Raw genomic sequence first — 16,664 nt, 5'->3', positions numbered from 1 at the left:
CAACTGCCACAAGCCAAAGAGCTGGTCTGTGAGTTCTGATTAAATTCCAGTGCTTGACAGCACAGGTAATTGTCTTGGGCCGCTCGATTTCATCACCCCAGCTTGATAAGGAAGATGAAAGGGAGACCAACAGGTTCACCTCCAGAAGGAGTTCCCTGTTTCTCTGGGCAGGGGAGCTGGGCTCCAGGTGCCAACAGAGGAAAGCAGCTGTGAGCTCTGCCCTGGAGGCCCCTCAGGCAGGTTAAGACTTGGACCAGACTAGTGGATCGGGAAGGGGAGGAAGAAATGGGAGAGGCAACAGAAAAGAATGAGAACAAGGTAGACTGGGGAGCTTGAACTCCCAGTGTCCGTCTGTGCTATAATGTGGTAATTTCTCTAACAACCCTATGGAGAAAGGATTCCTCTGCCCTACCCCACTCTACAGATGAGGAAACTGAGGCTCAGAAAAGTGTAATAACTTGCCTAGGTTCTCGCAACTAGCAAGTGCCCGGGTCAGAACAGGAGCCCTGGTCTCTCTGATGCCATTCCCTTGCTTTTGGGGGCAATTTTAACATACCAGAAGCACCCATTTTAAAAATCAGAAATATAGTTTATTTTTTTAATGTTTATTTATTTTTGAGAGCGGGGGAGGGGGGCGAGACATGCAGAGAGAGAGAGGGGGACAGAGGATCCAAAGCAGGCTCTGTGCTGACCGCAGAGAGCCCAATGTGGGGCTCAAACTCACAAACTGTGAGATGGTGACCTGAGCCAAAGTCGGACACTTACCGGCTGAGGCACCCAGGCGCCCAGAAATAAACTACCTTTAAAAACCTGTGCTATTTTTCTCTTAAATGCTGCATCCCAATATGATCTTTGGCATCTGCACATTATTTTTATTCCAAAAACAAAGACGAGGAATTCTTCCTTTTTTTTTTTTTTTTTCCCTTCTCAACATGAGCTGAATGGGGGAATCTCAAGCCCTTTTATCAGCCGAAAAGACAAAGGGGGGGGGGCGGTCACTGGCCCGCAGAACAGCATGGCTGGGTTGTACTGTGACCCCTGTGACACATCCCTGACCCATGACTCTCCATCTGTGAGAAAGACAACACCACAGCGGTAGGAAACACAAAGAGAATGTAAAAGACTATCAGAAATGGATAGAGAGCAGGCTCAGAGCCTGACCCACAAAACCACCGCGGCATTTCAGCAAGATCCCTCCTCCTTCATTCTCTGCTCCTCCTCCTGCCTGGGCCATGATCCCACCTCCCCCCAGGCTCCCGAGTCCTCCTCGCCCTGGTATGATGCCAGGACCCTTAAGGGGGGGCCCTGCCATGATGCCAAGGATGGGCCCTCCCTCTCCTGGGATGATGCCAGTGGGACCTGCTTCTGGAATGAGACCATCTAGGGGAGCCCACATGCCAACGACGCCTGGGCCCCCAGTGGTGAGAGCCCCGCCCATCCCATGATGGCGCCCACCCGGCCTGGAATGACCCGACCAGGCAGATAAGCAGAGACGGGAACCTCTTTATATCCATTTTCTATGACTTGTTCTGCTTCACCAGGAGATCATGGTGCTGTGACTCTGGGTGTTTTCTAACAGCATGACAGGGAAGACTTGCTCCCCCTTCCTATCAAGAGAGAGAATAGTTTTGGCAGAGGAGTAGTGGGACCAAAAAAAAAAAGGGGGGGGGGCAATTTTCATTTCTATTGTGAAATGTGAAAATAAAATTGTCAACTGTTTTAGTTAAAAAAAAAAAAAAAAAACAAGGGGCGCCTGGGTGGCTCAGTCGGTTGAGCGTCCGACTTCGGCTCAGGTCATGATCTCGCAGTGTGTGAGTTCGAGCCCCGCGTCGGGCCCTGTGCCGACGGCTCAGAGCCTGGAGCCTGCTTCCGATTCTGTGTCTCCCTCTCTCTCTGCCCCTTCTCTGCTCATGCTCTGTCTCTCTCTGTCTCAAAAATAAATAAAAACATTTTTAAAAAATTAAAAAAAAACAAAAAAAGACAAGGAGGAAATACTCGGAAGCCCCAGAACAGCCAAGAACCCCTCTCTGGAAGCAGGATCCCTCTGCTCCAGTTCCTTGGGCCATTCCAGACAGCAGAAGCTTTCCACGGGGATATTTGGAGTCAAGACCTGGATATTTTCCAAGCTGGGCCTTCCCATAAACTGTGCCTTTTATCTCTTCTGAAGACCAAACCCGGGAAAAACAACCTCATGTTAGCAGTGTGGACTTAGGTTAGACATGAGCAAGAACTTTCTGACAATGAGTGATGGATGTTGGCTCATAAAACAGGTGACCAGGAAAGGCCAGGCTAGCAATAAATTGATCGGCAAGGTGCCAGACATAATCCAGACGCGGGATGGTGGTTGATTTGATTTGTTGGTTATCTCTCACCATCTCCTGAGAATGCCCTGCCACCAGGTCACAGCCCCGCATTCACTTGTGCCTCTGAGCCTTTGCTCCTGCTGATCCTTCCACCTGAAATGCCTTTCCTTCTCCACGACTGCCCCACTTCGGTTTGCCTTTCAACGTCTAGCTCAAGTCCCTGGGTCTGCTTAAAGCTTTCTCTGACCACTCCAGGCCATCTGCCTCTACCCCTTCTTGGAATTCTAGATACTCCGGAACTTAGTCACAACCATCTGCGTGGAGGATAGCTGGTCCCTGCAAAGTCAGGTGGGAGAGAGAGAAAGGATGATGGGAAGCAGAAGCGGCTACTGTCACAGCTGTCCGCCCTGCTGTGAGCCTGCCACGCCGATCACATGGCAACTGCCCATTCTGCTGAGAGCCTGCCGTGCAACCCTCAGACCCTCATTTGTATTCTGTGGGCCCCTTTCCCGGGGAAAGGATGCCCTGAAAGCACACACGCAGATACCCGCCAACTGCATCTCCCGAATGACACCAATTTATAAAGTTGACGCTCTGGGACAAGCCAGTTTTATGCTGATTTAGAGCACAGCCAGTTTCCTCAGCATCCGCTCGCCCCTAATCCAGTGATGTGTCTGTCGCCCCTAGGAGGGATGCGCTCACACATAAAATTTCATTCCATCGTCATAACAATTGCATAGAGCCCGTTTCACAGATGAGAAAACTGAGACTTGGGCAGGGCGAGTGGTTTGCAGCAGCTCGCGTGGCTGGATGATAGCAACACGGGCATTAGAGGCAAACCTCTCAGACTCTGGGCCAGGGTAGCTTTCTCGATACCATGCACGGTACGAATACCCGTGCCCCGCTCCAAATTACTGCGACGTACGCGCAGTGGACATCACCCATATTGTCAGCTGACAGATGACTTAGCCAGTCAATGCCAGTACCGGTTAAAATTGAGACTCTGATCAGGGCACCTGGGTGGCTCAGTCGGTTAAGCGTCTGACTTCATCTCAGATCATGATCTTGCAGTTTGGGAGTTTGAGCCCCGCGTCGGGCTCTGTCCTGTTTTGGATTCTGTGTCTCCTCCTGTCTCTGACCCTCCCATGCTCATGCTCTGTCTCTCAAGAATAAATAAGCAATACAAAATTTCAAAAAACATTTTCAGGTTCTGATCATAACATAGAAGTTCTCCTACTTTTTACTCATGTCTTAGCCTAGCATTTGCAATTCTAATGGCCACGTACCCTATACAGGAGTATCTGGGTCACCTCCATTATCTTCTGAAGTTCACACCAAGAGCAGGAGATAGACCACCTCGGCACACCAAGCTCTGTGTGATGTGCCTTCTGCCATTTAAGCCGAGCTGAGAAACCCCAAAGCTGTCTGTGCCAGTCACCTGGCCCTCTTGGATTATCCCCAACCTGCTCTCCTTCAGGTCCTTCTCTGCCAGACCCTGAGAACTTGGTTCCAGAACACTCTCGTAGGGTTTGCCTCTGGTCTCTGGTCTCCCCAGCACCCGACTCAGGTTTCTCTCATATACTTTGGCTTGGTCTTGCCTCCTGGTACCAGAAAATGGAGGTAGATTAGAAGGGTCTTTATGTAAATTAATTCATGTTTGTAAGGTGCTTAGAACAGTGATTGGCACGTAGTAAGCACAATGTGTTTGTGAGTACAATCATCTTCAACCCCATCGTCATAATCATCATCTGCTACCTGCTTAGTATAATACATCCCAACCACTTAATCCAGCCTTCCCAATCCCTAGGGATAAAGTCCCAGATCCATAGCATAGCTCTGGCGAGGTTGTCCTAGGTCATCCCCTATGACTCTCCCCCTTGTAGTAGGAAACAACTGGTCTTCCCTTAAGCTTACAAATACACCAAGCTCTCTAGACCTTGGCACTGCTATATTCTCCACTGAAGTGCTCTCTGCTTCCTGTCCCCATCACCCTCCAACACCCACCCACCTCCAACAAATTCATCCTTCAATTCTCAGCTGGAATCTTACTTCCCCTTCTTCCTTCCTTGTGCCCATTTCCTGCTCTACCCATCAAGATTAGGCTGAGTCTTAAAAAAGAAAAAAAGAAAAGAAAAGAAAGATTAGGTTGAGTCTTCCTACTACACTATCCTGTAGCGTTGGTGATTATCCTAATGGCATATAATTACTTCTTTAATGTCTGTCTTCTCACTAGACGGTAAGCCTCATGAGAAATGGAGCCATAAGGAGGCACATCTGTATCCTTAGTGCCCAACACAATGCTCTGAATGAGTAGGCGTTCAAAAACCTACTGAACTGTTTTGAACTGAATCAAAATGGGTTGAAATACGTTGACATCGATGCCAGTGAAAAGGATGACTTTAAAGCTTAATATGATAGTATTTATTTACTATATGTGCTGTGACCTATTCAAAACCAGAACCTAGAATCAAATCAATAATAAAAGGATGAAGAATAGAAGAAACAGATGATATCATCAGTGCTTCTTGGTACAACAGCATCTATAACTAGTGCTATCCTAAAAGAAGGCAGTAGTTAAAGCTGAAAGGAAGAGAGGAGGGTCGCAGGCATCAGGGGTCAAATGTCAACAAGCAAGTTACTCATCCCTGCGTGGTCAACTCAGAGGGTGCTGAACTTTGCCCTGTGTGCAAGGATATTGCCTGGCACTATTGGTGATGCCATCTGAGGACTTTTGAGAATGTCCTTGCCAACCCAAACGAATCTGATCACCAAGGAAACCGTAAAGGTAGTAACAGCTCACCTGCCTTCTCATAGGGACAGTTTCTGTCTACCAGGACCTGAGTTCAACTCACTTCCAGTCAATAAGGACCTACCCGGTCCCTCTCTCTGCCCACAACAGCTCACTGAGTAACTTCAATTTCCATGATGAGCACTGGAGCACCTGCCTCACAGGACCCATTAGGGCTTCATCATTCCTCCCAGTTTCCATCACAGAGAGCTTTGTCTCGCCCTGTGGATTAGGGGTAAGAGGCTCTCCTGAAACCTCACTTAATGGAAGTGAGAACCAAATGAGATAATGATCAATGATAGCTCTTTGGAAAAGTTGAAAATTTGGGGCATCTGGGTGGCTCAGTTGGTTAAGCGTCTGACTCTTGGTTTTAGCTCAGGTCATGATCTCACAGTTTTGTGAGTTTGAACCCCCCACATCTGGCTTTGCGCTGGCAGCACAGAGCCTGCTTGGGATTCTCTCTCTCTGCCCCTCCCCTGCTTGAGCTGTCTCTGTCTTTCTCAAAATAAGTAGACTTAAAAGATTTTTTTAAGTTGAAACTTTTACACCCAAGTGTCATGATTTTATTGTTAATAATAGCAATTGTTTCTTGCTCTTCCCAATTAATTTTTTCTTTCTTGTTTTAGAAAAAAAAATAATTGCTGCTCCCTTCTCAGGAGAATGGAGATGTCATTTAGTGAGAACTTTTTTAAAGGGCTATTATTAATTATTATTAATACCCCACAAATTTCAAATTTCTTCTTTCACACATATTTTTTGGATTGGAGATTCCTCTAGGGACTGGATGGCATCATCTACTCCTGATGGAACGCCCGTCTTGGTATGACTCAGTGTGGATGATGAAGTTGAGTGACTGATCATCCTGATATGGACACGTGATTTCCTATAACTGCATTTCTGCCTTCTGCTTCCTTGACCAAGCCCGCTACCTCCAACTTTTCCCTGAGTCCATCCACAGTGGTCATGCAAGGGAGGGTTTCAGCACCCCAGAATCTCCATCAAGCCCCTCTAAAACTGCCTTATATAAACATGCAGTCCATAAAAAGCAGTATGATTATTGCCCAAATGCCACTTCAGACCATCTCTTAGCTGCTCCCTTTGTAACCAGACTGCTGCTCTAAGCCCCTCCTATCTGGGGACTACTGACAATGCATAGCCACCACTACCTGTAGCAACCACCATGTGGCTGGGTAATCCAGTTCACGCTGGCAAAACCGGACTGAGTGTTGGAATCACACAGACCCAGTGTCCATCCTGGCTCTACCATTAACATCTGTGAGAACCCGGACCAGTCCCTCACTTCTCTGAGCCCCAGTGTCCTCATTAGCAAAGGGTAACGACAATGCCTCCTCACTTGGTTACTGCCAGAATTCGAGACAATGTATACCAAGCACCTAGTTCCTTATTAAGTGTCCAGTAAATAAATGGAGAAAGGGTGAATATGGAATAAGTGCAAGAAATGTTCTAGGGACGGTGGTATTCTTAGGGAGTAACCAGTGTTACCCATGGATAGAAGTCAAGAAAGGCTTTGTAAAGGAGCCTTGAAGTAGCCTTGAAAGAGAGGGGAAGTGTTTGGCAGATGGACCAAGGGCAGGGCACAATAGACAGGGGAATAGGGTGAACAAAGGCTGGGATCAGAGCCCAAAACACTGGGCCCATTTGGGCAGGAAACATGATGCGGCTGGATCAGAGTACGAAGAGGGAGGGAGTCCTGGGGTAGGAGACCGGGGCCAAGAAGGACCTGGATAAGCAGGGCCTTGTGGGGTTGCATTGTTAAGTTGTAGAGGATATAGTTTGGTCCACAACATAGCCAGATGCTTGTCAGTAACAGCTTTGTCGGGATAAGTTAATTACAATAGTGATTGGAAAATGTAAACTTGAATATCACGTATTCAAACTCCAAGACATAACGGTCTTTGAGCTAATGGAGATCTTTACACCTCTGAGAAGAGGTTGCTAATCAGAGAAGATGGCAGAACAATGAGAATACTGGGGAATAATGATGAGGCTGGTTTAGAAGAACGGAGTCCCCCAGATGCCTCTTTCCATACTGGTGTATCCATTTCACGAGTATGGTGCTGTGAATTCCGATACCATCTGGTCCCAGAGGCTTGGTTGGCAGGTCAGGTCTCAAGTCAAGTCACAAGTCATAAAAAACAACCTTGGAGATTCTCTCTATCCAACCCTTACTGTGTTCTTACCACACACAAGGCATTGCTTTTGGCCTTGGGGGCACAAAGACGAAGAGGACACAGTCAGTCTCTGTCCCCAGGAACACAGCCTCAGGGCTCACTCCAGACTGGTATCCACAGGGAGTGCTAAAAGCTGGGGAGAGGTCAGCTGAGGGTGGGCCAGGCTCTGGAAAACCCTAAGGTAGGTAACCACACTCTCGGAGGAGGAGAGGAGCATGGGACCTAGGGACTCCTTTTCTCCACTATCTCAATGCCTAAAGGGTTTTCCTGTTACTATATTTGACCCATGATTCACCTTGTCTGTTCTGGGGTGGCTGTCTTTTAAATAAACAAACATGGGGGTTTTCCCCATGAAGGAAAATGTGACACATTCGGAAAAATAGAAGGAAGAAGAAAAACTACCCACAACTGCACTATCACGGCTCACATTTTGATGGCTCTCTCTCCAGGTTCCTTTTCTCTCCACAGGCAAGTTTGCCTGATGGTTTCCTTGTCAAATGGGCACATTGTACATGCAATTTTGTATACTGCTTTCTCTTGGGAGCATCATATCATAGTTGTTTAGGTGTTTTTCTTTTCATTAAAAATTATTGGGGCACCTGGGTGGCTCACCCAGTTGAGCATCTAACTCTTGATTTTGGCTCAGGTCATGATCCCAGGTCATGGGATCAAGCCCCATGTCAGGCTCTGCACTGAGCATGGAGCCTGCTTAAGATTTTCTCTCTCCCCCTCTTCATCTCTCCCCAGTTCATGCACCTGCTCTCTCTCTTTCTAAAATTAAAAGACAAGTTATTTTGGGAGCCTAGCTGGCTTAGTCGGTAAAGCATGTGACTCTTGATCTCAAGGTTGTGAGTTCAAGCCTCATGTTGGGTATAGAGCTTACTTAAAAAATTTTATTTTTAATTATCATCCTTTAAGAGCCTCATGACATTGTTCACATGGCTACATCGGAGACCACTTGGACGTGTTCCTGGTTTCTCTCCTCAGATTTCTCTTCTCAGTTATGATGGAAGTTTTAAGGGAAATATTAAAATGAGTTTGTCCTCCCTGATCAGTGAAATAACATGCAGAGGGAAGTCAGTCTGCAAGCCCAAATTGATCCCAGACAACCACCAGTGCAGGGAGATGATATACAATTAACAAGCACACCAGCTACACGTATTGAGTGCTAGCTGTGTACCAGGCTCTAGCTAAGCATGTTACATTGGATCCTCACCACTACACTGGGAGACAGCTATTATTTTTATCTCTACTACACAAATGACAAAATTTAGGCTTAGCAAGGTTAAGTAATTTCCCCAAAGTCACACAGCTATTAGCCAATCCCCTAACAGTATCATACCTCTTTTTCTGGGTTGTGATGGCCATATACAAGTCAGAGGGACACCTCTGTTCAGTGCTTTCAGCCACAGAAAACACCAAGAAGACTCCAGGGCTTTCCAATCCTTTTCATTCCTTGCCACACTTAAAAAATGACAACATAGGGACACCTGGGTGGCTCAGTTGGTTAAACGTCTGACATCAGCTCAGGTTGTGTTCTCGCAGTTCCTGAGTTCAAGCCCCGCATTGGGCTCTGTGCTGACAGCTCGGAGCCTGGAGCCTGCTTCAGACTCTGTCTCTCTCTCTCTCTCTCTCTCTCTCTCTCTGCCCCTCCCCAACTCGTGCTCTCTCTGTCTCAAAAATAAATAAACATTAAAAAAAATTTTTTTAACTATTTTTTTTTCTCCTTCCCTTCCCCCATGGTGTTCTGTTAAGTTTCTCGAGAGGGAGGGAGGCAAACCGTAAGAGACTCTTAAATACAGAGAATAAACTGAGGGTGGATGGAGGGGTGGGGGAGAGGGGAAAATGGGTGATGGGCATGGAGGAGGGCACTTGTTGGGATGAGCACTGGGTGTTGTATGTAAGCGATGAATCACGGAAATCTAATCCCAAAACCAAGAGCACACTTTACACACCGTATGTTAGCCAATTTGACAATAAATTATATTTTAAAAAATTTGTTTGAAGTGACACCATAAGTAGGGCACACTGGGATGATGGGTTGAGGTTACTTTAAGCAGAAGTGACAAGCTGAGGGCACGCCAGTTAAAAACTCAGCTAAACTACTTGTAGACCAAAGTCGTTTCCCCAAGTCCTTTTGTGCCTCTGAGATTTTGAAGAGGGGATGAGAATATAATTTTTTAAAAGTATAACTTAACAGAGATAGGTTATCATCTCTTTGTGCCTTTGGAGGAACAGCCTTCAACCTCTAGAAAGGACCTAACTTGGGACTTGTATGTTTTTGAGATATGACCTTGGACAAATGTCATAGCCTCTCTTGGACCCAAAGAGTTCTCTGAAGAAAAGTGAGAACCGCCCCACAGGATCACAAGCTGAGCGCAGGAGGTCGAAGAAGGCATCAGGAGAGGCGCAATAGGGAAATTCAACTTCAGATACACTAAAGGGAGAGGACGGTTCGATTCCTTTCAACTGAAACTAATCAAGAAGGTGAGAATTTTCTAGAAATTAGTGATAGTTTAACTGGTTAACTTCCAGATACGTTGAGATTTATTTGGTTTCCCCCTGGCATTTGATTTCTTGTTGGCAGTCTTATTGAGACAGAATTCACACACCATACAACTCCTTCATTTAAAGTGTACAATTTAAAGTGTATACACCATACAACTCCCACATCAGGCTCTGCGCTGGGTATGCAGCCTGCTTAGGATTCTCTCTCTCCTCTCTCTCTCTGCCCCTCTCCCCTGCTCACCCTCCCCCACCCCAAGAGAAACATTAAAGAAATAAAGTGTACAGTTCATTGGCTTTTAACACATTCACAGAGTTGTACACCATCACCCCAATCTCATGCTAAACTGTTTACATCACTCCAAGAAGAAACCCCATACCAATCAGCAGTCACTCCCATTCCAACCAAGCCCTGCTGCCCTCGACCCTAGGCTAATCTACCTCTTCTCTCCACAGATTTGCCTATTACAGATAGTTCACATAAATGGAATCATGCAATATATCATTGTCTTTGGCAACTCGTTTCTTACACTTAGCAGTGTTTTCAAGGTTCATCCATGCTGCAGGGCATATCAGACTTCACTTTTTAAATTATCATTATCAAACAATATTCTACCGTATGACTACGCTATGCTTTATTCATCCGTTCATCAGTTGATGGACATTGGGTCGCTTGCTTGTTTGTTTGTTGGTCAGCTATTATAAATGGAGTCAGCAACATTTGTGTATAAGTTTTTTTGTGTGAACATGAGGCATTCCCCTTGGGTATATACATAGAATTGCTGGGTCATATGGTAACTCTACACTTAACATTTTGAGAAACTTCCAAACTGTTTTCCAAAGCAGCTGTGCCATCTTCATTCCCGCCAGCAGTGTATAAGGGTCGTAAGCTCCTCCAGAGGTGGTTGGTGACATAGCCAAGTACGCAAGGGAAAGACGGAGCGTCCTGAGGCAGGGACAGCATGAAACCAACATTGCAGCAAAGATGAGGGAAAGGACAAGAATGTTCATTCCTGAGGGCTGGAGCCTGAGGCTGACCTGGCAAGTTGGCCCCTTGGACAATTCCTCTTCTCTCTCCCATTCAAGAATTTGAAAGATTTATGGGAGTAGAAAGGTGACAATGTCAGGAAAAAAAAAAAAAAAAGTTCTCAAAGTGACTCACCATGTTCCAGCCACACTTGTTAGCAACAAATGTTTTCTATGTGTGTGTATTGGAAAATTTTAGGGAAAAAAAACTTGTTAAATTTGAGTTATGAAAGAGGTTTCTAGATTCCTATGGTTCATCATGGGTGCCTAAAACTAAATCTCTCCACACATTTCCGGAAACCATACAGATCGGTAGGGGGAGCGAATGAAATCATTCATAATCTGGGGCGCCTGGGTGACTCAGTGGGTTAAATATCCGACTCTTGATTTCGGCTCAGGTCATGATCTCACAGTTTGTGAGTTCAAGCCCCACATCAGGCTTTGCACTGAGAGCGTGGAGCCCGCTTGGGGTTCTTTCCCTACCCACCCCCCCCCCAAGCTCTTTCCCCCTGCCCTGCTTGCACTTTCTTTCTCTCTCTCTCTCTCAAAATAAATTTAAAAAATAATAAAATAATAAACCACCCATAATCCAACTCAGATGGAGATAAATGGAATTTTGATACATAAGAGGCACTCAGTGTCTGAATTAATTAATGAATAATGAATGAATGGCAACAACTTCAGGGGAGATGAAGCCATGAAGGACAATTAACATGATAGAGGACGGGTCCACATTCCAGTAATTCTGATATGCTGGCCTTAGGGGCCAAAGTCAATAGGAATATGTAACCGGGATCCAGATCAAAGCCCTAAATTTAGGGTCTGACGACTCTATGCTGTGACAGAAGGGGAGAGACCTGACTAAACCATGCTTACAAAACAGTTCTCAAACTTTTTACCCTCAGGCTCCTTTACATCCTCAGTAATTACTAAGGACCCCACAGTTTTTGTGACTGTGGGTTATATGTTGGTGTTTATTGTTTTAGAGAAATGATAAGCCTATTATATATTAACATTTATGAAAAAAAATTTTTTTTTAATTACAGAGGACTGGCATTACTTTACAGTTTTGAAAATCTCTTGGAGGCAGCTGCTTCAACACTTGGCCTGTCAAAATGTTGTCTTGGTTGAAGTACATGAAGAAAATCCAGCTTCCCACAGCTGTGTATTTGGAAAACAGAGGCATTTTTAATTTTGTTCAGATATTCTTTTTTTTTTTTAATTTTTTTTTTAATGTTTATTTATTTTTGAGACACAGAGAGACAGAGCATGAGCGGGGGAGGGGCAGAGAGAGAGGGAGACACAGAATCTGAAACAGGCTTCAGGCTCTGAGCTGTCAGCACAGAGCCCGATGGGGGGCTCGAACTCACGGACCGTGAGATCATGACCTGAGCCGAAGTCAGACACTTAACCGACCAAGCCACCCAGGTGCCCCCAGATATTCTTTCTGATACTACGCCAAAACTTGACAAGTGGTCATTTCTTAAAAGTTATGGGGCGCCTGGGTGGCGCAGTCGGTTAAGCGTCCGACTTCAGCCAGGTCACGATCTCGCGGTCCGTGAGTTCGAGCCCCGCGTCGGGCTCTGGGCTGATGGCTCGGAGCCTGGAGCCTGTTTCCGATTCTGTGTCTCCCTCTCTCTCTGCCCCTCCCCCGTTCATGCTCTGTCTCTCTCTGTCCCAAAAATAAAAATAAAAAACGTTGAAAAAAAAAAATTTAAAAAAAAAAAAGTTAGTTGCACTCAGGGTGCCTGGGTGTCGAGCCCCCCATCAGGCTCTGTGCTGACAGCTCAGAGCCTGGAGCCTGCTTGGGATTCTGTCTGTCTGTCTGTCTCCCTCTGCCCCTCCCTGCTCGTGCTGTCTCTCAAAAATAAATAAGCATTAAAAAAATTTTTTTTTAAAAGTCAGTTGCACTGTAGAAATCGAAACCATATCCACGGGCTTTATGCAGACGGTTTTACATTAACACCCATTGGCCTGTGACGGACAAGCTCAATTTTGGCCACTGGCAACCAATCTTGTCGGCTGGTGTCCTTGAAATGACAGGCTCGCCTCATTGACTTTTGAGAACATGTCTTCCAAAAAAAGGAAGTCTGAAAAATCAATTGGTCAGTCACTGTTCCAACAAAAAATAAAAAATGGGTGTTCCATGAATAAAGCACTTCTTTTTGCTCAGACCTGGAATAATCGTGTGCTTTTCCTCCAGACCGCATCCTTACGTATGCGGGACGAGTGCCTCATGTGTGCTATTCATCTCACCACACAGAATATTTTCACAAGTGCACTCAAGGGTTGAGATTTAACAAAATTAATAATTTTTGCTGTTTCATCAGCGACAGTCATGAGGAAGCTGGCGGTGATAATCCCGATCTGGATTCATGCTTAGGCACCAGCAGCTTTGCCCATCGCTGCTTTCGTCCCATCCGTGCAAAAGTTCACAGAGTGGGAAAGACAAAGTCTTAGTATTACTACGAAAGTAGTTTTGACTTTGAGAATCCCACAAAAGGGTTTGGGGGATTCCCAGGAGGCCACGGACCATACTTGACCATCGCTGTTCTAGATGTAACCTGAATGAAGCAGAATATAAGGAGGATTTTCACCTCCCTTCTTCTTGATCCCATGTCTTTCTTAATTTGGCCCAAGACTGCATTCATTTTTCAAGGAGCCAGTGTCATCTGGATTGCACTCAGCAGTTAACATGAAATAAATCTTGGAAGATGTGATGCTAGGGGGGAGCAGGGAATATCTTCATAGAAATAATGCCTGAGCTCAGTCTTGATAGAGAAAAGATGTTTTTCAGGTGAATAAGGTGAGGCAAGAAGGGCACTGCGGGCAGGAGACTGTGGGCAAATACACATGGAATGAAAAGGCTGGAGTGCTGGGAGAGCAAGGGATCCATCTGTAAAGTGCAAGGGTGCCTGAGAACGTCATGGACAGGGTCAGAGGGAGGTCAGCACTGGGGGTAAGAAAACCACGTCAATTTGGGAACGGCAGTATGTGGGACTGGTGATTAGAGGTGCCTGCTTTTCGGGTCCCTGGGTGGCTCAGTTGGTTAAGTGTCTGGCTCTTGACTTCAGCTCACGTCATGACCTCACAGTTCCTGAGTCCGAGCCCCACATCGGGCTCTGCACTGACAGCACGGAGCCTGCTTGGGATTCTCTCTCTCCACCCCCACCCCCGCCCCTCCCCTACCCGTGTGCTCTGTTTCTTTCTCTCTCAAAATAAATAAACAAACTTAAAAATTTAAAAAAAAAACAACAACAACAGATGCCTGCTTTGGGTTAGCACCTGAAATCGACAGGCACGGGGGTGGGCGGGCTTACCCAATCTCAAGGGTGTGAGCCGTAGTCAGTCTCAGGGGTCTAACGAAACCCCTCTTGTGCACTCATTGCTCAAAGCCCAGAGAGAATGAGGTACCTCCCCAGACACTGGTGGGAAGAGATCCACGGTCTCCAGAGATGCCATGTCTCCATGCTATTGGCAGCGAGAGCAGTCAGGAGGTGGAGCTAGAGGTAGCTCTCAACCTCTTAAGGCCTGATTCCTGAACTTCTGGTCTTTCCCTTGAACTGCAATCACCCATCCCATTGTTAACAAGGTCATTCCCTCAACCGAACAGCACCAAGTTCCTCCCAGTCATTCAACAAAGGTAGTTTGCTTTGTTTGCCCCGAGTGCTCATATTAATCCCCACCCCCTAGGGAAGCAAGACGGACAGAGGGACAGGTTCGTTTCAGGAAGCTGGGAGGAAGTTTGGGTCTCAACTCCTGACAATCTTTGCTTCGTGAGAAATCTTTTCTCTGCCTCCAGACAAACTTCCTTGAGGATGTCCGTGGGAGGCACTCATGCCAGCCCCTCATGCAGCGGCGGTAAATGCTCCCACCTCCAAATCAGCTCCTGAGCGCCCGTGATAGGTATCGCCACCCCTCCCACACATACGACCAGTACTTGGCCAAGAAATAATCACCACCTCCCCGCCTCCCCATTATTAGAAAGCAATAAAAATCTAAGCATAAGAGACCTCCGTTTGCCCAGTACTATCATTCGTTCATTGAACAAATATGCGTAACTTACCACCTGGGCAGCAGGCATACAGCTGGCCGGGAGGATTCCGCCACGGGCTGGTGGCTGGTGTGTGCTCCCTGCCCTCAAGGGCTTTGCCCTCTGGTAGGAGAGAGAATTCCATGAAGAGGAAGACTATCTCTTTGGTCCATGATGTCTCAACCACATGACACAGCATGGGAGCTCCTGAGCATGGGGTTCTGTTTTGTGCCTTTGCTTAAACTGCCTCAGCCTGGAATGCCCCTACCCCCTCACCCCCTGACCCCCCCCCCACCTCCTCACCCCCCCCACCCCCGCCAGTAAGCAAAGACCACCCACCTACGTCCCTCTTCTCTGACAGCGGGGTTCCCATCTGTAGTAGATCCCAACTGGAAGAGGAGAGAAGCCTCAACTTTAATTCAAGTTCTGAAATTTTATTTTTACCTTCAACTGCATCTTTCAATCAATGAAATGGCACTGTTTTATGATTGAACGGTAACCGCAACTTCGGGTTTAACCTAAGACTGGCCCCTAAATTTTGAGGCCTAGGCCAGTTTTCATCCAGAGACAGGGGAAGCATGGAAACCTCCAGGGAAAAATACACATACAAGGAAATAATGAGAGAGGGAATAAAAGAATCTGCATTGTGAGAACATTCTAGAAGCCGCATTTACTCAACCTCCCGGTGACCCCTATCTGTCCAGACCTTGGACCGTGCCTTCCTGCCTAGCACAGGGCTGTGCACAAAGCAGGTGCTCGGTTAAGATGGGGGTAGGCACGGCCGGGGTGGGGGGGGGGGGGAGCTGGGGGGGATAAAACCAGACAGGGCAGGGTAGGCTTGGTACGAAGGAGGAACTGCTGGTGGCAAAGCTGCCCCAGGCATCAGCTTCCAGATGTGACCGTCCCTCCAGGAGAACCGATGTCCTTTAACAGCAGCAGCCTTGTGTTGCTCACGGAGACCTCGGAACTTCACAATACAAATGCACTCCGGTCAAGCCGCAAACAGGCATCAGCCCAAGGGCAGACAGCAGGTACCAGGCGCCCTCCCGCTGGCGCTGAGCTTGTACAGTGGGCACAGGGCGACATGCAGACCCACCTCAGAGGAGGGTCGTGACTGGGTGAACCGAAGATGGGAGAAGGAGGCCACAGGACCGGCCGCCCACCTGCGCGCACCATCCTAACTGACCACCTCTGGGATGTGCGGCCGCCGCAGGTGAGGAACGTGCAGACAACAGTGAGGGGCCGTTCCCGGTCCCAGCACTATGGAGTGACACAGCTGGGACCTAACTCTGATCTGTCTGGCTCTGGAGCTCACACTACCTGTGCCTCTGGGACAAGCCTTCATGTCCTTCTTCCTTCTGCTTGGCGGCTGCCCTGTAAAGCCTTGGTTGTGTGCATTTAAGAGCCGGGGCCCTGGGTAATTTCAGGCCTACCCAAACACAGCATCCGCGCAGGGATCACAGGGGTGGAAGTCTGAGGGCAGAAGACGGGAAGGCTAGTGAGGACAAGAGGCTCTCCCGGGCAGCCCACCGTGCCCCCACTCCCAACTTCGCGCTGCCTCCCTGCCCTGCCACGTTCATCCCATCCTGTATCTTGCTTCCTCTACCTGCACTTCCTGGGTGTGTGTCGTCAGTTGACCTGCTCAGCGGGTGGAAAGCGGCCAACCCCTTGTTAGCCGACCCATCCCCTTGACAGGCCAGCCCCTGGCCAGCTGGGCACCCACTGTCTGCCACCTGGGGGAGTTGGCACAACTGGATCAAGCACCAACTAGTGAACTGAAGGCCACGGGACCACCGCCATGGAGCCAGTCGAGGGCA

General features: G+C 47.5%; 1 non-coding gene and 1 pseudogene across 1 annotated transcript; both read left to right on the top strand.

Moving 5' to 3' along the window:
• The first annotated feature begins 1,015 nt into the window (after positions 1-1,015).
• Positions 1,016-1,486, top strand: LOC102972805 (annotated as a pseudogene).
• A 6,597-nt stretch (positions 1,487-8,083) lies between these two features.
• TRNAK-CUU lies at positions 8,084-8,156 on the top strand. Its single transcript has one exon. It is a non-coding gene; the product is annotated as a tRNA-Lys (tRNA).
• The last annotated feature ends 8,508 nt before the right edge of the window (positions 8,157-16,664 follow it).

Source organism: Panthera tigris, chromosome E1 (genome assembly GCF_018350195.1).
Source record: "Panthera tigris isolate Pti1 chromosome E1, P.tigris_Pti1_mat1.1, whole genome shotgun sequence".
In the NCBI taxonomy this organism is placed as follows: Eukaryota; Metazoa; Chordata; class Mammalia; order Carnivora; family Felidae; genus Panthera; species Panthera tigris.
This window is presented reverse-complemented; position numbering and strand designations above follow the sequence as displayed.